The sequence below is a fragment of the Leptidea sinapis genome, chromosome 1 (genome assembly GCF_905404315.1).
Source record: "Leptidea sinapis chromosome 1, ilLepSina1.1, whole genome shotgun sequence".
NCBI lineage: Eukaryota > Metazoa > Arthropoda > Insecta > Lepidoptera > Pieridae > Leptidea > Leptidea sinapis.
Genome location: NC_066265.1, coordinates 30,950,498 through 30,969,666, shown reverse-complemented (window position 1 = coordinate 30,969,666; position 19,169 = coordinate 30,950,498). Strand labels below are relative to the sequence as shown.

The following is a 19,169-nucleotide window of genomic DNA, read 5'->3' as shown; positions in this document are numbered from 1 at the left end:
TTTCTTTATCTTAGTTGGCCGATCCTCCAAAGGAAACACCCACTGACCTGATTGTCTTTTGGTTTCGGGTTCGTAGCAATATATCCAGCTTTCATCACTTCTGACGATGTCAAATACAGCATTTGAGTCACCGCCGTTGAATTTATCTAACATTTGGCGACACCAGTCCATGCGAAGGTGTTTCTGGTCGTCGGTTAAAGTATGGGGAATCCATCTAGTACAGAGCTTCCTGACGCCTAAATATTCGAACTTGACTCATACCAATGCCTAGGCTTGCCGTATCTGCTGATAGGTCACTCTCTTATCTTCCTCTATCACAACAGACGTCCCTCACGCGGATCATCATTGAGGTTCCTACGTCCACGCTTAAACTCGTTAAACCAAATGTAAATAGTGGCATGAGATGGGGCTTCATTAAGAAATGCTAATCGCAGCCTATCATATATCTTTGTTGTTGAGTAAGCCCACAACGAAAGTCATAATAAATCATTGACCGAAAATTCTCTCGCGTTAGGTTCATTTTCACGTATAACAAGAGTTTTAGATTTACCGCCAATTCACAAAAACAAATGACAAATGAATGCAATATACTACATAAGGTTACCAAAGAGTTCTAAAATTGAAATTCAAAAAATGTTTTCATTACCAGTTCTAAACACTTTCAGTTTAACCCACGTATAAATGCTATAAAAATCACATCGTAAGAAAGATGAAAAAATTATGGTAGAACCTATTAATTTTATATTTTAAATCGATTTATTGCTATTTTTGCATAAGAAATTGGTTTAATAGCTTAGGTGTATATTTATAGAGCTATCATAATTATCTATAAGTTATAACTTCACCATGCAGGGTAAACACGATAACTTCTGAACATATCAATTTTTAACTCAATCTATTTTTTAATCTCTTCGTTACTTTTGTGTGAATACATGTAAAATAATGTAAGTATTTCTCTGTTGAGACTTGATGAAATTTTCAGTCTTTGAAACAGATATTATGTAATGTTATATTTCCACTGTTCACTTTTTGATTTTTAAAACTTTCTATTTTCTTTTGTTTTATTGACGTTTGACGTAAAATTTTTAGAAATTTAGAAGTTTTTTGTTTTTTTTTTACGAAAATAAGGGATGAGACGAGCAGGACGGTCCGCTGATGGTTATTGATACGCCCTGCCCATAACAGTGCAGTGCCGCTCAAGATTATTGAAAACCCCAAAAATTCTGAGCGATACAACAACTGCGCTCGTCACCTTGAGACATAAGGTGTCAAGTCTCAGTTGCCACGGTGCCCTTCAGACCGAAACACAGTAAAAGTAGAAATAGGCGCCGTTGTGGTACCCATAATCTAGCCGGCATCCACTGCAAAGGAGACTCCCACAGCCTATTGGTGTAAGTAATAATGTTGTATATTAGTGAATTTGTCTGTATTGAAACTACTTTAAACAATTTACGTATAACGAGATAAAGATAATTTATTCGTCTAGAATCTAAATAGAGCCTCTTGCTGCTAGGCAACCAATGAAAACTACAGGTTTACTACTTTAGTGTGCGTGACAAGCTACGTCTTACACTCGCGGTTTGTATGTCAGTTTGCGTAAGTGTGCGTGCATTGCTCAAATTAGAAGTTAACTGTCAGCCTCAATTTTTTTCGACGCTTTCACAGATGTCACAGTCTATCTTGATAAATGATCTTAGCATGAAAAAATTACTTTCACATTTAATTACTTAATAATTAATTTAGTTCGATGACTTATTGGTATTTTTTCATGCTCACATGAACCCTCAAAATACAGAACAAACTCTGTATTCTGAGCTTGAACCTGTGCCTGATAATAAAAAGCGACCAGTAGTTCTGGCAATTCCTCTTTGTTTGACCTGACACTGCCTAAAGAATTCTGAAGAGATGAAACAATCTCAACGAACAATCAATGGAAATCTGAAGGTGCGAAGTCAGGGCTATTCCGGATACATTAAAACCTCCCGGCAAAGCCTGAAACGCCGACCTTGGTTGTACTATAATATATTCTTTCCCTTGGTACACTTTTTCAACAAAGGCGTCCATTTTTGTTACAAGAGCGAGGTGCATTTCCCGGATTGAAAAATCATTAGGCATAAACAGTTTTCTTTTTTGTAATAACTTTTGAAAATGTATTTAATTTCTTAATTAAATTCACTCATTTTGGCAGAAAGAAAAACTTATAAAATAAGCTAACAAGTTGAACAAAGAAACAGTTGACTAACTGGTTTGTTTTTTTTAAATGTAACCTTTTCAATATAATTAAAAACAGCCAGAAACAAATAGTACAACTAAAGAGATTTCATAACAAGTTTATAAGTACTATATGGGAAAAGGCCTTTTCCTGACCTATTATAATATTATTTATCGTACTTTCATTCGTTTAATTTTTACTATTAATAATTGTAGTCATTAAGAACGTATTAAAAATTCATATTTATATTTATGTTCGCCAAATCAAGTATTCGTAAATTGTTTTTGTACTAATATTAAACCTAAACAGTGTCAAGGTAATTTTTGAAACGCTATTTAAATGAACCAGTTTATCAAATTAATTTTTAATAACTGTGCCTAGTATTAATTTAAAATATTTGTATATTTTCTTTGAAATTCCTAATGCTAACTTAAAGGAAAACTTGATAATCTCTTGTGATAATTTTTTCTACATTAATTATTTTATAGCACGGATTATAATTTGGCTCGTAAAGAGTGATTAGTCAATCGTATTACGTAAATAATTATTATAAAATCCAAATATGATACATTAGAATCCTAACATTATTTCTCATCCAAATAAATCAGTAGGGTATCGGAAATGATTAAGTTCATAAAATAATAAAACAACCTTTATAACTCAGTAGCTGCTTCCCGCTACTTCGTCGGCATTAACCAGTGTTACCATATTAGCTGGTGTTTCAATACTGACACATGGTACATCCTACTAATATTATAAATGTAAAAGTTTGTATGTCTGGATGTATGTTTGAACTTCTTTAACGCAAAATCTACTGAATAGATTTTGATGAAACTTTACAATAATATAGCTTACACACCAGAATAACAAATAGGCTATAATTTATAATCCTTTAATGTGAATTATACAAAATATAAAAGAAGTGTGATTGTTACTAATGAATACAACTAGCGCCATCTCTTATCAACTAGCAAGAAAAAGATCAATACAATTTATATGGCAAAACAACGAATGCCGGGTCAGCTAGTTATATATATCTACAAAACAATCATAACACTTAAATCTCTCATCGTAAGAAGAAACGTTCTCGTTCGACCGTTTCCTTTCGAAACGTCTTTCCATTTTTAGGGTTAATATAATTATACCAAATCCTACCCACAAATAATGTGGCTTCCTATTGGTATGAGTCATCAACTATTAAAATCGGTTCAGTAGATCCAGAGGCCGCCCTTTGTAATCTTTATATATATCATTCTTCTGTACGTGTGTTGACAATGAACTCCTCTTAAACGGCTGGACCGATTTGTCAATAATATTTTATAACATTAAGAATTATTTCGTTAAATATGCTTCCTATTTTAAATGAATTATATTAATTTTCTTAAATTTTACAATAAAATCGTTTCACAGCGGAACTGTCAAGCTGTGCGTCACTGTCGATGTCATGACAGTGACAATGATTGTTAACACATACTCAGTTGAGACTAGATGTCAATACACTACAGTAAGAACAGTCTATAGATCATTGCCTGAACGATACTTCACTGTAATGGGCAGAGCGTATCACTTATCATGTGGACGTCTTGATGTTTCCTCACCTTTTCTCATTTAAAGAAAAACAATTTTAAAATGTTAAATAATTGTGAATCATATTCTAATCTACGCATACCGACCGTTAGTTTTTACAATACACTGTTGCAATGTTCATTTTGTACTGCAAACTTCCAGCAAGTTAACAATGTTCCACATTATGTGGTCTATAAATAGACAGTACGCAGTAAGTACTATCAGATCCGCTGCTGGTAAAAGCACGCCGTTGTTCTCGCAGATATGTCTCTTGCGAATTGAAATGATTGTACTAATCAAACCAATAATAATTATAAGCCGCGCTAATAAAAAAGCTATTTATAAATGGCAGTTGCAACTGTGAAGCCGTAAATGTTGATTTAAAAGAGTTGCATTAAGTTTCTTGTTACTTCTTCGCATTAAGCTCAAATTTTTCCGAAGTGGTGATAATGTATTAGATTGTTAAAAGTTCTGACATTTATAAGTGTATTTTTTTATGACAGAAAGGGACGAGACGAGCAGGACGTTCAGGTGATGATAATTGATACGCCCTGCCTATTAAAAGTCAGTGCCGCTCAGGATTCTTGAAAAACCCAAAAATTCTGAGCGGCGAAACACAGTAATGCTTACACATTACTGCTTCACGGCAGAAATAGGTGCCGTTGTGGTCCATAACCTAGCCGCCATCCTGTGCAAAGGTGCCTCGCACTGGTCTTTCAAGACTTGTTGAATATCTAACAATTTAAGTGAAAACGCACAATAATTGCAACATCTTCAAGAAATCACAGCCCACACCTGCTTATTGTTTTGGCGCCTATTTACTTTTACTATCATATTTCCATATAATCGTGGGTAAAACTGAAAATGCTTAGAACTGGGCAGAAACATTGCTATTAAAAACTCTTTGGTAATCTAATGTAGTATATTGCATTCATTTGCCATTTGTTTTTGTGTCAAATCTAAAACTCTTGTTACACGTGAAAATGAACCTAACGCGAGAAAATTTTCGGTCAATGATTTATTATGACTTTCGTTGAGGGCTTACTCAACAACAAAGCTATGATAGGCTGCGATTAGCATTTCATTTACTACGAACCCGAAACCAAAAGACAATCAGCTCAGTGGGTGTTTCCTTTCGAGGATTGGCCAACTAAGGCAAAGAAAGGAAGAAGTCAAGGAAAAAAGATGATTGCCTCATTCTTTGGTCGGAAAGGTCATTTCGCGACAGTTGTGCTAGAAGATGGAAGGACAGTTACTGTAGTCTTGTATGTCAATCGCTGTTTGCCTGTTGTCTTTGAAAAATTTCGACAGCAGCGTCCTCGAAGCAGGATCCTCCTTCAGGACGACTATGCATCAGCGCACTCCGCAAAACGGACTGTTGAATATTTGACTATGGCAGGTGTGGAGATAATGAGTCATCCGCCATACAGTCCTGACCTGGCGCCCTGCGACTCCTATTTATTCCCAAGAACTAAAAATAAAATTCGAGGTATTCGCTTTACGAGCCCTGAAGATGCGGTGAAAGCATACGAAAATGCCATAGAAGAGACCCCTAAGGAAGAATGGGCCCACTGCTTTTCTCAGTGGTTCCATCGAATGCGACGATGTGAAGAGAGGAACGGAGATTACTTGGAAAAACAATAAAAGTATTGGCAACTTTCTACATTAAGCCGTTTTTCATTTTCTAAACATTTTCAGTGTTACCTAGCCAAATTTAATATTCCATCGATGCTTTAAAATTTCAAAAATAATAAATTACATGGCAACATTGAAAGATCACTCAGGCAAACCAAAATATAATTAGAACTACTTCTATTTTCATATTATGAGTTTCTTGCTACTTCTTCTCATTACACGTACTCACCCTTTACGAAGTAGCGGTAGATTCAATAAGAAAAAAAATATTTTTTCATTTCTTATACTCGGAAAGTGATGTTGTCTTGATCTGATTATTGGGTGGCAAATGCTGCCATTTGAGTTTTTCCCTCCATAGGTAGGGAAAAACTCATACAAATTACTTCCTACAAATTACTTACTACCTAAGAGCCGGAATGAACTTCAAAATTAGAACTGCTTTCAGCTGTGAAGAGTTTTATGTAAAAATAAAGCTAATTAAAAAAATGCTGCGGCCATGTGAGTTTCTATTCTATACAGCCAGTGTGAACTTAGTGCAAACTTCTTTGAGCGGAATAAGCCGCAACAACTACGCGGTGAGTTCCATATTAAAATTTAAAAAGTCGACATAAATTGTCCTAATTTGACAATTAGTTTTAAATAGGTACTACTAATATTATGATATATTATCAATAAATAGTTTAGATAAACAACTAGTTTTATTTTCCTCATATTCAAAATGAAAAGTAAAGTGTTTAACACGGGTAAAAGAATCAATTCCTACTCGGACTATAGTCTAAATACCTCGGGAATCGATGTTGCAAACCTTTTGAAACTTCTTTGGTAGAATCTAACACTAATTAACACCAGTAAAGAAAACACATTTATATTTGTATCGAATGAGAGAATTCAGAAGTGTGTAAATTTAATAAATCAAATCAAACCGAAATCACTTTATTCATGCAGGTCAAGGAGATGACACTTATGAATGTCAAAAAAATATATTATTTATTAACAACGAACAATTATTTCGACGCAATCGTTATTATTGCGTTGCATTCACCATCGGTTGCAGTGCCGCAGGAACAAAGAAACAATAGCTTCCTTGATCGACAAAACATTGTTCACTTACGCTTCCCATATCTGTATCGATGCAAGACAATCATAGTAATTAACTTCGAGATGTTATTAATTGTCATGTTCCGTATTCAATTACAATCTACTATGTAACTTTAGTAACTTGTATTGGTATTCTGTAACACGCCCCCATCAAATCATGGTTGATGTAGCAAGATATCCACCACGTGGAAGTTCTTTTTATGACAATAAGGGACGACACTAGCAGGACGTTCAGGTGATGGTAATTGATACGCCATGCCCATTACAATGCAGTGCCGCTCAGGATTTTTGAAAAACCTAAAAATTGTGAGCGGCACTACAGTAGCGCTAGTCACCTTGAGACACATAAGATGTTATGTCTCATTTGCCCAATAATTTCACTAGCTACGGTGCCCTTCAGACCGAGACACAGTAATGCTTACACATTACTGCGTGACGGGTGAAATAGGCGCCGTTGTGGTACCTACCAATAATCTAGCCGGCATCCTGTGCAAAGGAGGTCCCACTGGTTTTTTGACTTTTCCCAAACACTTGTGAAACTTATTTGGAGTATCTTATAGAGAGAGAATATATTAATTACTAGCTGATGCCCGCGACTTCGTCCGCGTACTTAAAGGGTTTTTTAAAATAATAAGCAAGTTTGGAATTGAAGATTTTCCGTTTTCGCTCCCGTTCCCAACATATTATTTTATGAATTTTATTTCGAGGAAAATTACTATTGCAAACTAACCTTACTATTGGTATAGTTATAGTTTATTGAGGTGGATTTCAGTTTTTCACAAATCCCGCGAGAACCATAGATCTTCCGGGATATAATGTAGCGTGTATCCTTTCCCAACCTCTAGTCTATCGCTGTACGAAATTTCATAAAAATCGGTTCAGTAGCTCCGGCGTAAAAGCGTAACAAACAAACGTACATTCACATTTATAATAATAGTAGGTATATTATTTAAAATTACTTACAGAAAATTTTACAACACAGTCTTGTCGTTGAGGTCAATCGCTCTAAGAAATCACAAATTTAAACACCAGTCCGCCTGATTTAATCTATAATTGTCTGTTTCCTACCAATGGGGCTAAGTGAGAAGAATACGCGCAAAAAACCTCAAATGTTGTGAGCCTTCTTGAGTGTAAATTCCGCTAAGATTTGACTTTAATCATTTCGACACGTGTTTCGCCTCTACAAGAGGTATAGGAGGTAGGAGTTGTTGACTCGCCAAGTTCTGGCACGAGACTGAGTTTTTTTTAAGTCAAATGTTTGCATCTAAGTTACCAGATAAGTTTACTATATAAATAGTGCTACACTGTAATCCTATTGTAATTATAATATATAATTTTGGAAAACTTGATTATGGATGTATTCACTTTCATTCTGTGACCAAATAATCATATCTTCTTACATCGACAAGTATTCGAATGAATGAATTAGAATTCTCAATAAATAATTTTACAATTCCTAGAGTATTAGTAGGCGACCTTATATATAAGTATATAATTTTTTTAAATGTTTATAAACATTTTTACTACGACTTGTCCCAAGAAGTTTTTTATTATTAAGTTTACGAATCCATTCGATCGAGCTTTTCTTATATAAATCGTATAACTAAAAACTAACTGTTATGTTACATAATTTATATTATACGCTGTAATGAAGTAAAAACACGGTTATAATATATTATGCAGTAAACAAATTAACGTGTGAATCGTGTTTATGATGCAATAATGTCTTTTTGTTACAGATGCACGCTAGTTCCCACATAAAACGTAAGTATTCAACCGTTCGTACTGCTGTAGATTCAGTTCTGCGGAAATCCGTTAGTATTAGATCCGGGAAGTACTAAATTATTTAAAAAAAAGTAGTTTGGCGCTTGCAATCTGCAACAGCGTGTGCTAAGTGAGGATTTAAGATCTGCATACGTAATAAGATAATAATACGGACGGGAAGTGAACAGGATGGAGACAGCAACAGTGACTCAGATCTAAATAGCCTAAACACATTGTAGGATTTGGTACGATCGAAACATCGTACGCTATTCGGTAGCGGACCATATTCGATGGTATTTCGCATTTCCGTCTGTAACCGTACCGAGTACGATACCGGAACAATTGGTGCAAGGCGCCCATCGGATCGCCCAATAGTCCGGTACAATCGGACTGTCCAGTGGGTGTGGTGGGTGCCTCGCACCAATTGGCCGCCGTCGTACTTGGTACGGTCCGGACGGTAGTAATAATAACTGTGCTGTGGACAATGCGACATACCATCGAATATGGTCCGGCACCGGACCGCGTCCGATGGTTTGGCCGTATCAAATTCGATCATGTGTTTATGCTATAACGTGCTAGTGTTGTCAAGGCGTCTCTACTTCTCATGCTAAACGACAGCGACGATATTTTTCCCGCCCCGTTCCGTCGATGTCTAAGTGACATATTCTCCGTCATATATTACTTTTAGTATGAAACGATATTTCCTAAGCTTCCCGTCCCGTCCACTGCCGGATTAAGCAAGCGCGGGGCCCGTAGAAAAATAATTCAGAGCCAAACAAGCCAAACATTTTCTTTCCATGCCTCTTTCCATGGGAAAATTCGTCACTGCCAATCGTACGGATTCTTTTAGGGACTCCGAATTAGCATCGCGTTTAGAGCAAGCCGTACTCTCTAAAACTGACTATAAATCATTATCGAGCTGATTAAGATCGGGAGTAGACGACGACAAGTCTTCAGCTCTAATGGAGTCCGAAAAGTTCGTTTCCAACTAAGACTGCATAGACCGCAAAATATTGTACAACGTATTGGCAAAAATGAGAATAATGAACAATCATATAAAAATGACAGATTCCAAATTCAAATGTAATATTTTGTTTATTTTTAATTGTAACAGTATTTATGGCCAGACTTATTATCTTATAAATAGTCGGTTACCGAGTGGATTGTCTCAGTAGAAAAAAATTGTTACGTTTCACATCTAAAATTCGTTTCACTCAAAAAACTACGCTCAGGCAGAGATGACTGAGTTTAAATATGCGGGCCTCCTTTCACGCGGGTCCGTAATATTTGTTCCTCTTGATTTAAATTACTTTATGTCTGGCACTGGTATCGTCCCGTCTGTATGTAGAGGCCTTAATACTCTCAATATTTATGCAATAGGTACGAAAAGCTTTGCATATTGTAAATGTTGTGTAATATACAAATATTTGATATCAATAGTTGATAAGTCAAGATATCCTATCAGGAACCGGCTTCGATGATGCGCATCGAAAGTGTCGGTTACTTCTCTCGGTAATTCGTAACAACTGTTTTTATTTTATTTATGCTTAACTTTCTCGGAGAGTGCTTTTGTATTAACGTGACTACTGGGCCGTAAGTGCGTCATTTATTTCGTACAAATATGCTGGCGAAAAGTTATATCAAAATGTATTTATAAAGCATTCATTATTTTGTTTTTTGTATTGAAATAAGAGTCACAGGAGCGCTGCTGGCCTTTTAGAAAGTTAAACGCGCGTTTTTAGGTACATACCCATGTCGTATCGTCCCGGAAACACCGCACAAGGAAGGTTATTCCACAGCTTTGTAGTACGTGGAAGAAAGTTTCTTGAAACCGCACTGTGGAGGAACGCCTAGATGGTGGTGATGAAAATTTATTGAAGTAGGCGTTACTTTGTGGAAATCCATAATTATTTCCGCCAATATTGGTGGAATTAACACTAAAGAAAACTCAAATAATTTGGACTATTTTATTCCTTTATTGTGGCCATGGCGGAAGGGCCACCTCATTGCAATCTACTTGGGTTATCAATATTTTTTTTATTTGTAGCAATTTTAAACGCATATTTTCAATAATGATATTACATACTTTCCACTGTGATAAGATCTCAGCTGAAACCTGATTCTTTTTGTAAAATGTCAGAAATAATAAGCGCGAAAACGAAGAGTTATGTAATTCCTTTTATTTGTAGGTACAAGTAATGTCTCGAGATGATCACCCAGCTTTAATAATTAAGATAAATTCTTTAAAAAATTTTCTCAGTCCTAATACAACGTTTTTTCTTTTTTTTATGGAAAAGGACGACAAACGAGCGTACGAGTCATCTGGTGTTAAGTGATCACTGCAGCCCACATTCTCTTGCAACACCAGAGGAATCACAGGAGCGTTGCCGGCCTTTAAGGAAGGTGTACGCGCTTTTTTTGAAGGTACCCATGTCGTATCGTCCCGGAAACAACTATGGAAGATTTTAATACAGTCATTGAATTTTTATGGAAGAGGACGGCAAACAATCTTAGATACTGGTCACCTAATGAGGATACGTCATATACCTAACCTCCAAATAACCTGTGATTCCTTTGGCGTTGCTGGAGAATGTAGGTGGCGGTGATCACTTAGTATTAGGTGACCAGTACGCTCGTTTGTCCTCTTCTTCCATCAAAAACACTTTTTTACATTGACATCAAGACTTTTGAAGGTGCTAGGTCGCAGTGTGTGTTACCTTATCTTAGGGCAGTGCAGCCGATATTAATACCATCTGTTTGCTGCAGAAGAGGGCTATCAGCGCTATTTATAACCTAAGTCCTAAAGAATGTTTAAGAGAAAATTTTAAAGAAATAAACATTTTGACTGTTGCTTCTCAATATATTCTTGATAATGTTCTATATGTTCATAAGCACATTGAGGAACTGTGACAATCATAATGTTAACACGAGGAACAAAGATAAACTTGTCATGCCTACCACTCGGCTGAGTCGAGTTAGTAAGTCTTTTGTGGGGCGAAGTATACACTTATGCACACACTCATCTCTTCCAACATACTTGTAGCGGATATTAAAGGAGCTTATAAGTTATAATCGCAGTCTGACTTATCATTGAATACCCGAACCTTCAACATCGCAAGGTCATATAGACGCTTTACTTCCCTTTTAGGTTATACTTTATTGAAAATCCCCATGTTGTATTGTCCTGCAAACATCTCCTAAGGTTTGCAATAGACGGGGTTTGTCAACATTGACTTTGAACAATCGTCGAATTAGTTCCGAAATTCTGCCAAATACTATATGGGTCTCGTTGGTATATTTTTTTATGGGTTCAAGTGAATATGTACCCTAAGACTTATCATGAATTACAATAGATCCCTCAGTCTTCAAAGCAAAACTGATAAGGTGCAGAAAACGGTGTGTTCGCATCAACCATACCTATTCCTTTTCTTCTACCAGAGTTGTTTGCAGACACGAGTCAAAGATCAGGGCCTCAGAACAACCCAATAGGCAAAACGCCCTTTCTCTCTTTATACTCATTACCTTGAGAATAGAAAAAATATGAATGAAAAATAATGCTAAAATACTTAGCAATATCTGTTAAATAACAATAATATTGACACACTCTTACACAAATTATCTTGCCCCAAACTAGGCATAGCCTGTATTATGCAAGACAACGATATATTTGATACAATATGCTTACTTAAACATACATAAATACATATTAAAAATCAATGACTCGAAAACAAACATTCATATTCATCATATAAATGATTGCACCTACCGGGATTCGAACCCGGAACCTATAGTCTAGTTCAATACGCAGGGTTACTAACCTCTGGGCTATAGGGATAAAAAAATGTCCATTATAAATCACGGATACAATATATCGGGCGCATATTTTATTACCATTAATTCTGTATGATACTTTTTCCGAATATGTACTATAAATAAATTGATCTGGTTATATCATTCTCACATTTCAACCATTGAAGGTAAGGAGTCACAAGTTATCGGTATGTAACTTTAGAAAGTAAACTTTTACTGTTCGCGCGCTCAGGACAAAAGATTCATTATGTGTTTCTAGAAACCACTAATTATCATTGATTCTTTGAACGTTTAGCGATTGTCTGAAGTTATACTTCTCTAGGCGCGTTATGAAAAAATTATGAGAGCGAAACTTTAAGATACGCGCGCATCACTGTATCATAAAAGTAACAGAGTGAAGTTGTTTCCTAAAATTTTCTGACGTTTGCGACATTCGTTATTTTTTTTTTTTGGTTTCTTCGTCCATTATTAGGATAGGCAAAGGGTTCAAGCCCGTACAGCCGTATTCGTTATTTAATAATTAATTGTTAAAGCCATCGTTGCAAGATTTTTTCAATATTTATCTTTCTACAAAGGTAGAATAGCTCGAGGAATAAAAAAATTAAGGATTTTTGCTTTGTTAGACCAAAGAAGTATAACTTCTTGCGTGCATATATAAGTACACACACACTTTTTTATTTAGTTTTATTAACGATTTCCTGGACTTCTGTTTTTACTAGTTGATTGACAAAAATTTTGGAAATGAGTCTAGAATGTCTGTATTCGACGCATTAAACAATTTCGTTTCAAAAACTTGAAATAATGTCTTATTTTGAGGTGAATATCACTTTATATAAGCATCATATTGAGAGGCAATTCAGAAAAGTGATGATAACAAAATCGGGGATAGAGTTAGGTACTGTAGCCTACATAGCTGCTCGAATTGTCGAGGATCCAGTGCACATCAGGTGATCCGTACGCTCGTTTATTCTCTTCTCTGCTCTTCCATAAAATAAAGATTCATTGTGTTTTAATCATGAGTCCTCGTCGAGTACGTTATGTACTTTATAGAATTTTCGTCTGTTTTTCTGTATGTAGTTATGTCTGGGCAAAATGTTGCAACTACTGAATAGGTTTAATTCAAATTTGGCATGAATATCAACAAGAAGTTGGGACAACATATAGACTGCATATTTATCACATGAGATGCCGCCTTAGATTAAGGGTTGGTCTCCGCTGCGCTCAAACTCGATACCGCTCCTGCGCTACTACTCCTGTAGTAGCAAAGTCCGGCAACTAATACTACGCCCAAGTGGGCGTACTCGAGCCAGTCTCGAACAATGTGTGACGTTGACGTGCCACTAATAATAATTGAAACTAAAATGCCGAGTTATGTAGTAAACTTTGTAAATATAATACAAAACATAAGAAAGACACTAGGATCACATAATTATGAGTAATTATTTTTTATTTTATTAATTTAAATGTGAAATAACACGGAGCGTATGTTACAAAATTTGAAAGATACCACGCACACAAGCATCTAATAGTTGCCGTAATAAAAAAGCAATTGTTCTTAAGTAGTGTGATATCTAGTTGGAGCTCAGCGGAGACCAATCATTATTCTAAGGCTGCATATTTAATAGCTTAGTTCACGCGGATGACATTGCGGACAACTGTAAGTAAAATATAAATATTTTTCTAATTTTATACACGACCCATAGTAATTAAGACTTGAATAAGAAATAACATTCGAGCACGGAGATAAAAATAACATTTATGAAACATACAATGGTATCAAGATTATCAGTAATCAGTGTAAATTCTGAATAGCATCGAGTGACTTGTGAGTTGCCTTAACCGAGACTACCAGAGTTTTCCTATTTAACCTGTTAGAAAGCTTTCTAGATAACAATATAAGTACACATAATATTGTTTCTACAAACTTTTACACTTGTTCTCACACGCGGTGTTGCCTGTTTTACATTTAACCACTGGGAATGTTTTATCAATTTCAGTAGTATATTTTTTTGAAGTTATACTTCTTTAGGCGCACTATGTAAAAATGATGAAAGTGAAATTTTAAGATGCGCGCGCATCACTGTAACACAAAAGTGACAAGTTGAAGTTGGTTCCTAAAATTTTCTGACGTTTGCGTCATTCTATTTTTTTTTTTTGGTTTCGTCGTCCATTAATTTGGACAATTTCATTTTTATATATATAGACTAGTGGACCCGACAGACGTTGTCCTTTACACACGTCTTAAATTTGAAAAATCGGTCCAGCCGTTAGGAGGAGTTCACTAACATACACATGAGCAGGAGAATTATGTAATATGGACGGAATTGAGAATCTAAACCAATCTTAAATTCATTGAAACAAACAAAAAAATCATCAAAATCGTTCCAGTCGTTTTGGAGGTAGTTTAATTGTGAATCTAATCCATTCTCGAATCCACCTGAACACACACAACAATCTCAAATTCACTGGAACACACAAAAATATCATCAAAATCGGTCCAGCCGTTTAGGAGGTAGTTCAATTGCGAATCTAAACCATCCTCGAATCCACCTGAAGACACATAGAAAGTTTCATCAAAATCGGTCCAGCCGTCTAGGAGGAGTTCAGTGACATACACACGCACACAAGAAATATATATATTAAGATAGATCATGTGATCATTTATACGTCTAGATAGACTACAGACAGCTGTGAAAACGCTTTAAATAAACGGTAAAAAATTATGCTTAGAACTAACCTCTATTTTGAGCAATTCACGAACACTAATTTAATATTCCTGGCCTGCTTTTATCGGTTGTCTAACAGCGAGAGACTTACTACTATCTAACCAATCTAGACGTATAAATTATCTAAGCATGTCCTATAAAGAGACAACGTGACACAGAAATGACATAATATTGACAATGCTAAGTACACTACAGTCATTATTCAACGGCTCGTGATTTCATTGTCGAAATACGTCATTGAAACGAAAGCGAAACAAAAGTATTTGTAGCAAAAAGTGAGGCTGGAACCGGTAGAGGTGAGTCAGAGATCGCCGGGTCTGGAGTTGGCTGCAGGTGCGGCCGAGCGACGACCCCGTGTACTTTCCCTTCTTCCTGGTTAACTATTTAATGTCAATTTTTGAATTGAAAAATTCTTTAGAACCGTTGTGATTTGAAAAACGATGAAATGAAAAAGTGACAGTAAAAAGAAACAGACACATAAATTCATAAGATTTATTTTAGAAGCATTATAAAGTGATTTGGTACCAGGCGATCATAGCTGAAGAAGACATTGTCTTATGTATGACGCGATACCTTAATAATTATTAAATTCTGACGATGACGTTACCACATAGATACCAGGAGAACATAAAATGGTAGCGGTAATAGTTGTCTTTCATAGCGATTAAAATCATGTGTCATCCTAGCAACATGTACCAGGACTTCATATGAAGCTTAGAGGTTCATGCAAAATGCAGGTCTCACTTGTGACATGTGTACTTTTTTCATGTGTTTTTTTTAATTTCATTTGTTTTACGGAACCACTTGGGTTTGTGTGGAGTGACGTACGTTCTACATTGCGATTTACAACAACATAAACAATAACAATAAAAAAAATATTCTAACTGATTACAGTAATTTATTTATTTGTTAGACACTTCAACAGAATACTTATAATACGTACTTCGAATACAATGAAGGTAACATTATTTTCAGATCTAAAATGTTCATTGTACACCTATACGAGTAATAGAAATGTAGAATATTGACAATTATTAATTATTATAAATATTTTAATTACTTAGTTTTTAGTTAGTAGTTCGACTTAAGTACGTTTGTATTTTATTTTTGAGTGGGCCAAGAGAATCATTGAATATATCTTCACCAGCTCTGATAATTGTAGAGTTAAATCCAAAATGTATTATTACTTTAAAGCAGATATCTCGAAGGTACGGTACGAAGGTGAAAGATATTTTATGAAGTAGAATCTGTATCATAAAATATATTATTATAAAAATGTTGACTGAACAAACTTTCTTTAATGTCACTTACAATCAAGCTGTGCAGGATTGGACATTGGACACTTCTGGCTTTCGGTCATCTTATAAGAATTAAATTCTTTAAGTTCAATGATGCTGCTGGATACGAAATAATGTGACGAGAAGGCACCAGCAACTTAGCAGTTTATCAGATTAGTCTATGCAAACAGATAAAAATTATTAAACGTTTGCAAAAAATGATAAATTTTTGATTGATTAGAATTAATGCTTTGCATGTAACTCTTAACTTGTAACTATTCTTGTTAATATTTCTAGCGCAAACATTGTCAAATAATATTTATTATGCTTCGCAGTCTCGGAATGGGGCCGACAAAATTAAGTCCAATTCAACCCCAAGAAGGCACAAGTTTGTGCGTGCAAAGTCTCCCTTTGTCGTATCCCGTCGATTCGAGATCACTCCTCTAACTGTATTGGCCTACTTGGCGTCGATATATCGAGCGACGTTCAGTTCCGTGGTCACTTGGAAGAAAAGGCCATACTGGCCTCTAAAAAGCTTGGTGTACTCAGTAAGGCGACACAGTACTTCACTAAAAGCCATCGCCTGCAACTTTATAAGGCGCAAATTCGGCCTCACATGGAGTACTGTTCTCAGCTCTGGGTGGGTGCTCCCCAGTACCAGCTTCTTCCATTTGACCGCATACAACGAAGAGCGGCTCGAATCATCGACGATCAAGTCATCTTCGATCGGCTTGATTCTTTGGCATTGCGTAGAGATGTGAGTTCGCTCTGCATCTTCTACCACATTTATCACGGGGAGTGCTCAGAGGAGCTGTTCGGGTTGATTCCAGCGGCCGAATTCTACCACCGGACATTACGTGCAAAGTACCATCCGCATCACGTAGACGTCTGGCATTACACAACCGCGCGTGTTGTTAGAAATTTCTTGCCTCGCAGCCACTTTGTGGAATCAAATACCGGCGACGGTCTTCCCGAACAGATACGACTTAGGGACCTTCAAGAAAAAAGCATACTCCCACCTTAAAGGCTGGCAAAGCTACATTTTTATGAAAATAAGGGACGAGTAGGGCAGGACGTTCAGATGATGGTAATTGATACGCCCTGCTCATTACAATGCAGTGCCGCTCAGGATTCTTGAAAAATCCAAAAATTCTGAGCGCACTACAACTGCGCTCGTCACCTTGAGATGTAAGATGTTAAGTCTCATTTGCCCAGTAATTTCACTAGCTACGATGATTTTGATTTCCTGTGATTCCTCTAGTGTTGCAAGAGTATGTAGGCAGCGCTGATCACTCAACACCAGGTGACCCGTTCGCTCGTTTATTCTCCTATTCCATTAAAAAAATATGGCGTGCGTACAAAGTACACACGTCGAAAGTGAAAATTCTTTGGAAAACTAATGTTTTAAACCTGAATGATGCAACGCAAGTAGGGAAGGTGTTCTTATTACGATACAACGCTAGGAGGGAAGATTTTCTACTTATTCGTGGCCGCGCGCTAATCCTGCACGATGCAACTCTAGTAAGAAAGTTGTTGTACTTTCTCGCGGTCGCCGGCGAAACCTGCACGATACAACGCTAGTAGGGAAGATGCTCTACTTACTTGCGGTAGCACACTAAACCTGCATGATACAACGCTAGGAAGAAAGATGTTCTACTTACTGGCGGCCGCGCGCTAAACCTGCACGATACAACGCTAGTAGAGAAAATGTTCTGCTTACTTGTGGTAGCGCGCTAAAGCTGCACGATACAACGCAAGTAAGGAAGAAGTTCTACTTACTCGCGGCCACGCGCTAAACCTGCACGATACAACGTTGGTAGGGAAGATGTTCTACTTACTAGTGGTGCCATGTGTTTCATGCTACGTTCGCCCTTTCTCACTCCAGTGAGATAGGTTGCGAACCGATTGTGACCTATCTCAATATCAGGTTTCAATTTCACTCTCCCTCTTCTTGGATAAAAACGTCCCACATTTTTGTGACACTTTATTGCGTTTCATTCGTAAAAATTACCCTCATGCGCGCAAAGAACTTTTTTTTTCACTTAAAAAAATCAAAATTGGTCAAGTATTATCGGGCTACCAGGTCGTGTATACGCTAGTAGACCTGTAGTTTAACAAGATCTTAATATTATTTGCATTGTGTACACCGATTGGATGAACATTATCCTCATGACGTAAATTCCACCGCAGTCACGGCCGAGGTCGACCACTCCTGTCCGCTGCATACCAACAGACAGACGCTATAAGTTATAAGCTATACTTATATTATCATTTGCCTCGGGCACAACACGCTCTGTGAAAGAAAATGTTTTGTTTCTGACGAACGAATCAACTTCTTCGTCTTGTGAATTATTTTTAAGTATTCAATGAACTTTTTGCATGACAATAAGGGACGAGACGAGCAGGACGTTCAGCTGATGGTAATTGATACGCCACGCCCATTACAATCAGTGCCGCTCAGGACTCTTGAATATTCTGAGTGGCACTACAATTGCGCTCGTCACCTTGAGACATAAGATGTTAAGTCTCATTTGCCCAGTAACTTCAGTAGCTACGGCGCCCTTCAGTCCCAAAACACAAGAATGCTTACATATTACTACTACATGGCAGAAAAAGGCGCCATAATCTAGCCGGCATCATGTGCCGGAGCCTCCCACTGTTTGCACTTGCTCTATCTATGCGACAAGAGTCATAATTTATTTCCTAAAATGTGAAAGTTCTCAAAGCTCACACCAACACACCAACCTTTGGAATTAGTTTCCAGAATGATTCGACATGGGTACCTATAAAACCGCGTACACCTTCCTACGAGAACGGCAACGCTCCTTTGATTCCTTGGGTGTTGTAGGACAATGTGTACGGCGGTGATCACTTTTTATTATAATTATAAAGTGTTAATAAAAATAAAAAAATAAGTAAGTTTGAATAATCAGTAAGCGTACTCCCAACTTAAAGACCGGGACCGCATCTCTTGACCTTGGTCTTGCGGATGTTCAGACGGGCCTGCTTAAGCACTTCTCATCAGATCCTATTGTCCCTTTTTTAACAAAAAAGAAAGGTAAAAATAAGGCGCAACAGTTA

At 36.7% G+C, this 19,169-nt stretch overlaps 1 protein-coding gene across 6 annotated transcripts in view; it reads left to right on the top strand.

Moving 5' to 3' along the window:
- Positions 1-19,169, top strand: part of LOC126964417 (ephexin-1) — a 132,731-nt gene that overhangs the window by 16,388 nt on the left and 97,174 nt on the right. For 5 of the 6 annotated variants that reach the window (XM_050811284.1, XM_050808273.1, XM_050809043.1 and 2 more), the window contains exon 2: positions 8,251-8,275. The gene's annotated coding sequence lies outside the window, so the exon portion shown is untranslated. Of the gene's footprint in view, positions 1-5,888; positions 5,989-8,250; positions 8,276-19,169 lie in introns of those variants that run through there. The other variant, XM_050826118.1, reaches the window with a different exon arrangement.